Here is a 12762-nt window from a genome sequence, read left to right as displayed (position 1 = left end):
CAAGATTCAGAGGTTGGAGCAAGTGTGTTTGTCAAAGTGAGGAAAATTGGCTGGAGCAGGGAGTCATCCATGACTCTCTTTGTCTCCTATTCCACGCTTAATCCAGCTGCAAATCTTGTTGGTTACATCTAATTCAGTTGCAAATCCTGTTTGTTTACTTTAGCTAGGTCTGGGGTTTAATGTTTAAAAGGCCACTAAGGGTAATCATTGATTCTCTTGTATAGGATCATTGCTGTCATCTTACCAAGAATCTAACAAGAATTAAACACAGATCTTAACATGCCATGATTTCTTCCATTTTAAAAACCAAACCAAACAATTAAACAGAACCTTTCTTGGTTCTATATTCTCCTTCATTTACTACCCTAGAAAAAGTTGCTTAGACCAGCTGCCTCTAGTACCTCTTCTTCCATTCTCTCTTGGAGCTGTCCCAGCCAGGTTTCCATCCCTGCTGCTCCACAAGGGACACTCGAGTGGTAAATCCAACAGTCAGCCCTCAGTTCCCATCTCATTGGACCTGTGAGAGACAGTTGGCTACTCTCTCCTCCTTGAAACATTTGACTTGCTTCCGGGACCCATACTCTCTTGGTTTTCATTCTTTCACTGGCCATTCATTCTCAGTCTTCTCTTCTAGTTTCCACTTATCTTCCTGACCTCTTTATGTTGGGATAACCCAGGGACCAGACCTCAGTCACTTGCTTTACACATTCTCCTGGCATTCAATATCATATGCCCACTGATGACTCTCGAGTTTCTAGCTCCAACCAGGACCTCTCCTTTTAACTCTAGACTCATCTCCAACTACTTACTTGATATCTTCATTTGGATCACAAAGGGCATCTTAGACTCAACATACTCAAAACGGAACTCGTGTTTCTCTCTAAAAGCAGTTCCTCTCATAGCTTCCTCCTTCTCAGAAAAAGGAATCCATCCTTCTGGGTCCTCAGGCCCAAAACTTGGGAGTCATCCTGACTCTCTTTGTCTCCTATTCCACGCTTAATCCAGTTGCAAATCTTGTTGGTTACATCTAATTCAGTGCAAATCCTGTTTGTTCTACCTTAAAATATAATGAATGTAATTGTTTCTTAACACTCTTGTTCAAAGCACCACCTTTTCTCTCCTGGATCAGTGCAACAGCCTTCTAAGTGTTCTTTCTGAGTCTACCTTTGTTCTCCTAGAATCTATTTTCAACCCAGTTAAAATGTACATCAGACCAGGCCTTTCCTCTGCCCCAAACCTTCCAGTGGCTTCCCAGCTTGCTCAGAGTAAAAGCCAGACTCCCTGCAGTAGCTTACAGGCCCTATGTGATCTGTTCCACCTTCCCCCCATGACCTCTCTGACCCCATCATCTATCCTTTTTCCTGTTCATGCTCTCCAGCCATGCTGGACCCTTGCCGTGCCTTGAATTTGTCATGTGTGCCAGCCTCAAGACCTCTGCACTTGCTATTCTAGCTGCTTAGAGAGCTTGTCCTCCAGATGCCTGCACAAAGAACTGGCTCATGTCCTTCAGATGTCTGCTTAATATCACTTTCTCAGAGAAACCTTGCCTTGCCTCCCTATTTAAAATGACACATTCCTGCCACCACTTTCTATCCCCTTCCCAGCTTTATTATTATTTTTTCTATAGCATAGCAATAATGAAGACTGTCTGACAAACTATATGTTTTTCTGTTTTTTCTTCTCCTTCCTTCCTTCCTTCCTTCCTTCCTTCCTTCCTTCCTTCCTTCCTTCCTTCCTTCCTTCCTTCCTTCCTTCCTCTTTTTCGTTTCATTCTAGAATATACATAATGGCAGTGATTTTTTTCTGTGTTGTTCACTGTTGTATTCTCAGGAACTAGAATCATACCCAGGACAAAGAATGTGCTCGAGAAACACTGGTTGAATAAATAAATAAATAAACAAATAAATAAGTAAATCCTCATTTTACTGATGAAAAAACTGAGTCTTAGAGAAGTTGAATGACTTAGCCAAGGTTCCTCAGCTGGTAAGCAGGAGATATAGGACACTCACTCACATCAGTTGGACTGTGGACCTAATCATTATAATATTCTGCCCTCTGATTGGCAAAGCAACCATTCCTTGTCTGAAACAAGGCATGGCACTGTTCTCTAAGGCATTTTTAATTATGTGATTTGATGACATCTTCATAACATGAAAAATTTGATTTTTTTCCCCCATTATTGGGAGTCATAGCTTGCTCATAAATAAATAAGAATGCTATTTGTAGCCAGGCTGGTGTGGCTCAGTGGTTAAGTGTCGACCCATGAACCAGGAGGTCTCTGGTTTGATTCCCATTCAGGGCACATGCCCTGGTTGTGGGCTTGATCCACAGTAGGGGATGTGCAGGAGGCAGCCTACTTTTTAATCCTTCTCCCTTCCTCTCTCTCCAAAAATCAATAATAAAAACTATATATATATATATATCTATATATATATATATAGATATATATATATATATTTAAAAAGTGGTATTTGTCTTCTCTGACTGACTTATGTCACTGAGCATAATAGCCTCTAGGTCCATCCAAGATGTCTCAAATGGTAAGATTTCATTCTTTTTTATGGTTGAGTAATATTCCACTGCATATATGTACCACATCTTTTTTATAGTTGGGGTACTGGAAATATCATCTAACCACTAAGCTATACACCTGAAATCTATAAAAAATAAAATTAAAGTAAAAAAAGGCAAGAAAGTATAGCAATACAAAAGCAGCATCATTTGATAAATATTTATTATTAGTACCATTTACTAGTCCTATTCACACCTCTGCAGTATCTTCATGTCTACATTTTAAACTCTTCCCTTGAAAATCCATAGTATTATGCAAAAAAGAGCACTAATGTATTAATCTAATTAAGATTAAGTAGAGTAAAATAAATAAATAAATAAATAAATAAAGATAATAAAAGAACATATTAATTCCAAATCCACGTGTCACTTTATAGATTACTAAAGGTTTTATTTTAGAATTCATTTGTATTTTGAGGAGACAGGAAAAATCAGAAATTGATTTAAATTTATTATTTAGAGTAGTATAGTAGGTAAAGAAATTTCATGAAAGTGAAAATATTCAGAGTCCATAACTTGGCTTAAATATTTTCATACTAAATATACAAAGAAAATAGTTAATTAGGGAAAAATTACCTAGAAATTTATTTTTATATTATTCATAAATAATAATATTTAAGACCTAGCTCTTTCTAAATCCTTAAGAGTCTACTATTTCTGAAGATGTGTAAAGTTCTTTTTTCAAAGTAATAATTCTGATTAGCAATTACAATTCATGAGAAAATGCGTTATTCTATAAGAGTAAATTTCCCCAGCCTTTATATATTTAGCTCAGTTGAAATCATTAGCATTGGTGCCTTAGGAAAACTGTTTAGGGGGCAAGAAAATAATTTTTTAAATAAAAAATATTTAAATTTTTTAAATAAAAATTTTTTAAATAATAAAAGTACATACATAGTAAAATGATCACTCCAGTCCAGCTAATTAACATCATCTCCTTATGTAGTTACCATTTTGTGTTTGTGTGATGAGAGCACTTAAAATCTACTCTTTTAATAAATTTCCAGTGTACAATATAGTATTGATAACTATAGTTATCATGCTATAAGTTAGATCTCCAGACTTATTCATCCTACAGAACTACAACATCTCCCCATTTCTTCCACCTTCCCACTCCTGGTAATCACCATTCTACTCTCTGTTTCTGTGTATTCGACATTTTTAGATTCTACTTATAAGTGAGGCTCATGCAGTTCTTTTATTTTTGTGTTTGGCTTATTTCACTTAGCACAATATCCTTCATCCATGTTGTTGCAAATGGCAGGATATCCTTTTTTTTTTTTCTTCAATCCTCACTTGAGATATTTTTTCCATTACTTTTCAGACAGAGTGGAAGGGAGAGAGAGAGAAACATCAATGTGAGAGAGACACATTGGTTGCCTTCCGAATGTACCCCAACCAGGGCTAGTAACTGAGCCTGCAACCAAGGTATGTGCCCTTGGCCCAGATGGAACCTGGGTGGGATCTTTCAGCCAGAGGGCCAATGCTCTAACCACTGAGCAAAACCTGCTAAGGCAAGATCTCCTTTGTAAAAGCTGGATAGTATTCCATTGTATATATATATACACCACAATTTCTTTATCCATTCATCCATCAAAGAACACTAAGGTTGTTTCCATGTCTTGGATTTTGTGAATAATGCTGTAGTGAGGAGACAGTGCTGATATCTTCTGGAAGTACTGATTTCATTTCCTTTGCATACATACCCAGAAGAGGGAATGTTGGATCATATGGTAATTATATTTTTAAGAAAACCATTTCTTAAAGGAAGAAGTAACTTTGAATTTTAATAAGAAAAGCCAGTGCTCTGGATCTGAGGGGAGAAGCATTGCACAGTTTGTACTTGATTAGCCTGGTGGATGAGGCCTGCTGGTGCTATGGCTTGGGCCATAGTGTCTACTGTGTAGGTCAGTTGGAAGGAAAGCAGTATTCCTTCCAGTAGATGTCCATTTAAGAAGGATTAAGTATCTGTGTGGTTCAGGCAAAATTTGATAGAGTTGGAGAGTAAAATGTAGATATGAGAGAAATGATAGAGAAATTAATGGCTTGATTTTATGACCTAAGTGGATTTGTAGTCTGAGAGAGGAAATGAAGATTATTTTAAAGTTGTGGGACCAAGATTATTAGGGATCTACTTGAAAGGGGGCATATGGATAAGTAAGGAAGGTAAGAGTGAAAAGAGAAGTTCTGCTTTCCATTAGTCATGGGGATAAACTATCTCTCAAAAAGATTAAGAATATCTCTAGCCAAGCTAAGAATTGCCATTAGCAAATCATTCTTCAAATCAGTTTCCATAGTACTAGGTTTCTCTTATTCTGTGAGAAAATTTTAATTATTGACCCAATTCATTGAAAGTTTTTGAAACATTCCATTTTCCTATTTCATCCTGAGTCAAGTGTAAGAAGTTGTCTTTTTCTGAGACTTTTTCCATTTCATCTAAATTTTCAAATAAAATTATTAATTGTCCGTAGTGTTTTCAAATTCTCTTTTTAGCCTTTGAGTATCTATTGCTATGTCTACATTTTCATTTCTAATATTGTTTTACTTGTTATCCTATGCATGTCTGTCCCTGGCTCTCATCATTTTGAACAGAGGTTTGTCAATGTTATCGATCTTAAAAAAAAGATAATTTCCATTACACTTTTGCATTTCTTTCCTTCTTCTTTACCCTTTTAAGTAGTCCTTTATGTGCTGATGTAGAGGATAGAAGATGGCTTAAGCAGTTGTTGTAGACAGAAATGATCTAGGGAAAGCAGGTGTGTGTCAGAGTACAGTTTTCTGCTATGTATCTCAGCTGTTGACTTGCAAAAGGGAGGTCAGCAGAGCAAGGCAGGTTGTTCTGAGCAAGGACGGTGGCTGCCTGGGAGGTGAACGGGGAGGATTACAAAACATCTCCTGAAATGGACTTTAGGTGCCCCAATAGACTCTAACCTTTTCTCATTCATTCTTTCTCCTTATAAAGTGCAAATCTTTATTAATATTAACATTATCCAGCTTAAAGCTAACTTTTAATTCATGTTAAGCTTGGGCTGAACAAATAGAAGAATGTTACCACTCAAGCCCAGTAATTTGTACTTCAATGTCTGGGTGATAAAGTTCTCTAAGCAAAGTTAATAAGCAAACTTTCTTTGGCAAGATTTAACTTTAACTGCAGTTTGGACTTTACTTTTAAAGTTGATTGAGCAGGCCCCCTTTCTAGCCAAGCCTGGGCAGTAACAGACACATCATCAGTGCTGTAATTTTCATATTAATTAATTATTAATTAAGATATATATCTTTGTATATATACAATTTTTATATGGAAGTTATGTCTATATCTATATCTAGATCTTGCTATAAAATCATTGAGAATTAAACCCAGAGGAAACAGCCTACAGTGAGTTAAAAGTCTCAAAGCTAGGTGGTGGCAGAGCCAGGACTGAAATCTCTTCTGCCCTAGCCTCGTCTATATTTCACTACTCCATGAACTTATTTTATGGCATTGCCTAAAAGTATATACATAAATGGCATTCAACTAGTTATTACCAAAACAAGAGTTTTAAGGGATATTTCCTGTTACTAGAAATGTGTGTATCTGGAATGTATAGCAAGAAGAAGAAAAAATGTTCGAGCAAAATCTAGAATATTCTCGGTGAATTGGCCATTTGTTTTATATGTTAGTTATCTGAATTAGGAAACATATAGAAACTGTTTTTATTATGCTTCAATGCAGAGATGGTTTGTTTACTCATTATTATCTGCTATTAAGATATCTTGATATTTTTGACAGGATGAGAGTTTGAGTGTTTTCCCCTTTCTCTGCTTTTTGGAAATTTTAGTTTTAATATACAGGAAGACTCTCAGGAAATCCTTTTCTTCTGGTTTCTGATTTATGTAAAGAAAGAGACTTAAAACTCAGGTCTTTGCATCATTCAATAGTTGTTTATGTGACTAACAGCTGTTTCTCTTGATTCTTAGGTGATATTTAGTTACAAATTTGAATCACCATTTTATAGAGTCTATTTAATTTTAAAATTAAGAATAACAAAGAACAAATGGTTTGTTAAGACTAAATTAAGCATTTGAGGCAATACCTATATTAAAGGTTTTGAAATTAAAACTCCTAAACTTTAAACTCTCTAGAAACAGCATTGTTCGGTCATATTATGAACTCCAGCTCTGATGTCGGGCATGCAAAACATGTTGTAGCAGATAATTACTAAAGGGGAAGATGTTAATTTTAATTATTGGTGCTGTTAGCATATTTAATAAAATTATTCCATTCCTTTGCTCACAAATTCTCATGCAAAGAGGCTATTTTAACGTAACAGCTCATGATCTTGCTTATAGCACATTCTTTCTGATGTGGGTATATAATTTTGATTCTTTCTAAGTACTACTAATTATACTAATTTTAAAAGGTACACATTTGTTGGGCAAGTCATACATCTTTTGACAAAAATTTTCCATAAATGAGTTCTATAAGTCTCTCCATTGAAAACCATTGTCTTCATGGGTTATAGAACACTGTGTTACCATTATGGAACAACAGTACAAACTAATTAAGCAAAATAAAGGAAATGCTATTATATTCGTATTCTGCTATTTAAGTGATAACATTAGTTAATACTCTTAATTTTGTCTTTCTCTATTTTTTCAGTAATCAAATGATCAGGATTTAATGAAAACTTACTATTTATTGAGCTCTACAGGAGGTAGGCTATTACCTAATCAGAATTCCTTCCTCGGCCTAGCTTCTGGTTTACCTAAGTAACTGATGAACTTGTATGGGATATCTCTCCAATACTCCCATCTCCTGCCTGCCCTCACATTATATGTTTTATACTAGGGAACATCTGTCTGTCTGCCTATCCATCCATTTATCTATATTCCTGATGATGTGGACAGAATTCTAAGATAGGTTCCAAGATTTCAGGCCCTCCATGTACACACACCTTCTCCCAATTATTCAATCATACAAAATCTAGGTACTGCTGTGCAAGTAAGGAAGGCCTCAGATTAGTTGACCTTAAGATAGATGGGCCTTACCTAATATTGTGAACCCTGTAAATCAGGGTCTAGAGACACAGACAGAGGGAGGTGGAGGTTGGTTGCACCGGAAGGATTTCTTGTGCCATTGCTGACTTGATGATAGAGAGGGCCACATGGTAAGGTAGACAGCCTTTAGGAGCTGAGAGTGGCTCCCAGTTGACAGCCAATAAGGAAACAGGGGCTTTAGTCCTACAACCACAAGGAACTGAATTCAGCCAACAGGATCTCAAGCTCCATACGAGATGAGCTGTGAATTCTACCAAGATTTTGATTTTTTTTTTTTTTCTTTTTCTTTCAAATTAAGATCTTGATTTCTGATTTGGGGGCCTAAAGCAGAGAACCCAGCCAGGGAGTGTGTGAACTAAAGCAAGGATGAGCTAATATATGGGTGTTATCTTAAGCTGCTAAGTCTACAGTAATTTGTTATGCAACAATAAATAACTAATACACTCATTTAAAACCTGGTCAACCTTAGCTTCTTTAGAGTTCTAAAGCCTTAGTTCTTTATTGAATCTATTGTGGGTTTTAATATGTTCAATCACAAAAGGCTTTTGGCTTATTTATAATCAGAATGTTTTCCCTTGAGACTACTGTTATCACCTGTCATGGTTATCCCCTTTTTGTGAAGTTCCACAACTGATTCAGGGGAAGATTATTTGCAAAGATGGCCACAAAATTCCTCCTATTTTAGTACTCCAGTCCCTTTGTAATACAATTACCTCTTCCGCCATTGAAGATTAAAGTTCATTTCCCCGAACCTTGGATTTGGGCTGTCTCTGTGATATTTTTGTGATATACAGTTTATTCCATAGTCTGAGGAATAAATGTCCATAGGCTCTCAACCGTGGCCCTTCTTTTGTATCAGGAACCATAATTTCTCTTAAACCAAAAACAATAAGAAGAGATCAAACATTACTTTGAACTTCCTACATCAAAGCTTCATTAAGAGACAGGACGCCAACACTCATTTATGAAGTCCACTGTTTTGGGACTGAATATTTCACATTCTTCAGGAATCTTAGGGGGGTTTTGATACATGTAGGATCAAGTATCCAATTTGGTTTGGGGTCCAAGAAGTCACTGTGGGTGGACCCCAGAAATAAGAACTTCATGACTATGGACTACAGTGATATTTATTTTTGTATCCATACCATCTACCAACAGCGTCTGTAACACAGTAGGTGCATGATGGATGTTTGTGAAATGAATTAGCCTGGATTTTTAGGGCACAGCTAGACTCTCCAGGGTTATGCCAAGTAACATAAAACTCTCATTCTGAGAGTCTGGTGTTCTGTAGCTTTGATGTCCTGTAGATTTTATATTCTGGATGTGGACAGGACTCCAAGAAAGGTCAGGTGAGCCAGTGGCCCAGGTACCCAGTGCTGTTCCACATGGGTTTCTCTCCTGGGCTAACACTGTTTATCAGGTGGGTGGAGGGCCTTTGTGACTTGCCTTTTCCAAACACAAGACAAAGAAAATACTACTCTGAATAACTTTTTGAGTCACTTAACACATCATTGGTGGTAGATTTTCTAATCTCACATTACTGGAAAACACATGATAATTTTCCATCCTGTAACACTCAGCCACCAGCTCACTCAGAAACTCAGCTTTAGCATCACTCTCTAGCCTTGACATTTGGGGGCCTTTAAATTCATACCTAAGGGAAACTGAAGAAAGCAGAGACAAACATTTGGGGATATAAAGTGGAGAAAAGCAAATCTATTTGGAATGTTATGTTGTTTCTTAATGTCCTACTTTGGCCATTTTTTTCAATGTACAATCTTAAAATTGTTGTTTTGTGCCCCAACCATCATCCTGAAGAGCTCCAAAGGGAGAAGAAAAGCTTAGCAAAGCCCTAGAGGAGGGAAACTTATTTTTATGTGTATACTACATGGACATTTGAATAGATAATAATCCATTCAAAAAAGATATAAAGTTTTAATTTTAAAATCATATTTTTAAAGTCATGTTCTTTAATATCTGTATTAGTTATCTGTACTGCATAACAAATCACCTCAAAATATAATGGCCTGAAATAAGAATTAATAATTTGCTCACAATACTGTGGGTTGGCAATGTGGGTAAGGCTAAGCTGGGGCAGTTCCTTTTTGCTTCCTTTGGTCTTAGCCAGGCGCTATTGTGCATCTGCAGGCAGTTGGGAGGTCAAGTAGCGACCAGCTTGTCCTAGGCAGCCTCAAAGTCCAGATGTGAACTGGAGCTGTCTGCTCGGCTTCCTCAGATGGCCCTCCCACGGCTCTCAGCAGGCTCACTACCATCTCCTCACAGAGCAGCTGGGCCCGAGAGGATGCAGGAGGGAGCTGTAAGTCCTCACAAGGTTTAGCCCCAAGGTTAAGGTGATATCAAGAAGTATGCTGACCTTTGGGCTATTGTACTAAGGAGCTTCGACTTGATCATGTAACAGAAATTGGGCACCCCATTTAAAGAGAGGACAAACCCAGGCATCTTTGCACTTGGAAAGGTCACTGGTAAAGCAGCTTGGAGGAAAAGAGTGTGTGAGATTGGAGGCTAGGGACAGTTGGTAGACCAATGCTGCAGTGTGGTGAGAGACCCCGAAGGTCAACTGTGGCAGTGCCAACAGGAAGGGGATAGGGCTGTCTAGGCATCCTATAGAATGCACAGGATTGGAATTGAATCCCATGTGAGGAGTGAGGGGAAAATCTAGGCTGGATCCAAGGTTCTGGTTTGGCTGCGGGTGGACCCATTGTCAAGAATAGAAACAGTACAATGCAAGGATGGGGAGAGAAGGAAGACCGGTGGGAAACACCATGGATGAAATTTACACAGGGCAGTTTCTTGGGCTAAGAGGAGCTTCTCTTTCTCTAAATCCTGTGGCTGGTGATTCCACCCCTTGTTGGGCTTCAGGGACCTATGGATGGCCAGGCCCTTTAAAGGGCTGTGGCTGTAGAGCATCTTCGGAGTAATTTGTTTATTGAAACGCACATTTGATGTGACTTTTCTGTGATCATGACCCAAGCTGTTTTAGTCAGAAAAGCTCCCCAATAAATAAACACTCATCTGTTTCCAAAAAAATTAAATCACTTTTGATCTCATACCCATCAATCTGCTGTCCTTGTTTGTGACTCTGAAACAGGTTATCTCCCATTTTTCTATCTACTAAGATTCAGGCAGATGTTAATCTAAGAGTCTTAGGGTTGGGCAAAGAAGTAATTTACTGTAAGAGCTGAAAAAAAAATCAGAGAGAATAAAGAGGTAAACCCTTTTTTCCTCGCGCACAAATTAAAATATCCAACTACCTTTTGAAAGGGGAGGGAGAGAAAGGGGGTGAGGAATATGGTAAATTCCCAGGTCGCTGGGTTTCGAGCTCCAGCTTGAAATTTGTGGAATGACAGCAAAGCTGTTTCCTTTTCGTCCTTGATTCCTTCTGAGTTTTCTTCCGTGACGTATTCGCAGATTTCAATGGGAACAGTAACCTCAGACCGTCTCAGGCGTGAGTGGAGACGGAGGCCGGACACCCGCAGCTACCTTCGGCTGCGCATCTCGCTCATCTGAGGACACGCAGTTTTTCCTTCCAGCGTCCCCTCTCCTCTCCCGAGAGTTTCTGCAGCCAGCCAAACCAAGGCGGCAGGAGGAACCCCCGGAACAAACCCCAGACTTTCCCCGAGCTCCAGCGCCCTCCGCGCAGACCACGCCGGAGGCTGCCGCCGGAACGCGGGGCTCGGGCCAGCGCGGCGGGCGGGGCGGGGCGGGGCGGGGCCTCGGCAGCTTCGCCCCGCCCCCGCCGCTTAATTCGGACGCGCGGCCGCGGGTGTGAACGAGCTGTCCCGCTTCCGACCCGCTGCGCCGCCGCCGGAGCCGCCGCTCGCGCCGCCGCAGCCCCTGAGCCGCGGGGCCGCTGAGCGCTCGGCCGCCCCTGAGCGAGCGCTGAGGAGGGAGCCGAGCGCCTTTGTGCCCGCGCTGAGGTACGTTCGCCGCCCGCACTTACTTTGCACAAAGACTGGGAGCTCGGGGGAGGCGGGGTGCCCGCTGGGAGACCGCGAGGCCCCCGTTCCGCCCGACCCCCGGCCCCAGGGATGCCCGGGGTGGGCAGGGCCGCGGGGCTTCTCTCCCCAGAGGCGCGGACCGTGAGGCGGGGGATCCCTGCGAACCCGAGGAGGCAACGCGCAGGGCGGTGGGCGTGCGGGGCGCGCTGGTCGCTCCGCTTCGTGCCCGGGGAGGGCGCAGGGCTGGGGCGTGGCGAGCACCCGGCGCGGGGACCCCGGGCCGAGGGGTATTGGGGAGACGGGGGGCGCCGCGAGGGAGAGGAGCTCGGGCTGGCGCTCCGATCGCCTTATTGTTGCTTCCTGGGCCCTGAAAATGGAGAGACCCGGCTGGAGCGGCGATGAGCAGCCCCCCGGGTGCATCGCGGGCGGCCGGAGGCCGAGCCCTGGGCGCCCGGCTCGCCCCTCGCCGCCCGGGGCGGCCGGACGCGGGCTCCGGGCCCGACGGGGCACTGCCTGGGCAAACAAAGGAGGGGCCGCGGGGGCTGCCCCGCTGGTTTAAAGATGACAGTGCCGCTGTTTCCAGTCTGTAAGTAACTTTTTCATTTTGACGTATCAGCTCTTCTGCTGCTCCAATGAACCCAGTAGCTTGCGTGGCGTCTGCACCTAAGAAGTCCTAAAATTTTGGTTCCCAATTTTTCCCCAAGCATCTCGGGCCCTTCGGGGATGGCATGGATGCTGATGGCTAAGTTTTAACATAAAGGGTAGGGGATGGTAAAGCCCATTCTGAAACGTGGACAGGAACCCTCTTGAGAGGATGAATTGCAGATCTTACTGTCTGTAGCAAGGTACCATGCCCTCCCTTCCCCTGACAGACCTTAGTCAATGCCAGTGGAACAGTCACTTGACTGGAATGAGTGTGTTTGGTCAGGGAAGTACAGAAAAGTGGGATGAGGCCTGCCGGGTTCACATTCTTAAACTCGAGGACTTCTTGCAAACAGATACATTAGTTTTCTCCTCTGGCCATGTTCCAGGGTGCCTGTCTAGATATTTCTTAGTGCTAGTACTTTCAAGTTTAAAACTTTTTTAAGTATAAAATTATATATATTTATTAAAAAGTGGAAGGGAAAAAAGTCAGTCCATACCCATCAACCAAGAATCAGCCTGAGGATGAAGGCATCTTTGTTTCACTTACGAC

General features: G+C 41.1%; 1 protein-coding gene across 2 annotated transcripts in view; it reads left to right on the top strand.

The window, feature by feature from the left end:
- Window positions 1-12762, top strand: part of FAM107B (family with sequence similarity 107 member B) — a gene marked incomplete at its 5' end in the record, with an annotated part of 193832 nt that overhangs the window by 109606 nt on the left and 71464 nt on the right. Inside the window, one exon of one of the 2 annotated variants that reach the window (XM_081154254.1) lies at window positions 11367-11546. The exons of the other annotated variant lie outside the window; for it this stretch is intronic. Of the gene's footprint in view, window positions 1-11366; window positions 11547-12762 lie in introns of those variants that run through there. 2 annotated transcript variants of the gene reach the window in all.

This window comes from Miniopterus schreibersii, assembly GCF_964146895.1.
Source record: "Miniopterus schreibersii genome assembly, chromosome: 1".
In the NCBI taxonomy this organism is placed as follows: domain Eukaryota; kingdom Metazoa; phylum Chordata; class Mammalia; order Chiroptera; family Miniopteridae; genus Miniopterus; species Miniopterus schreibersii.
The sequence above is the reverse complement of the archived record's forward strand: the minus strand, read 5'-3'. Positions and strand labels throughout refer to the sequence as shown.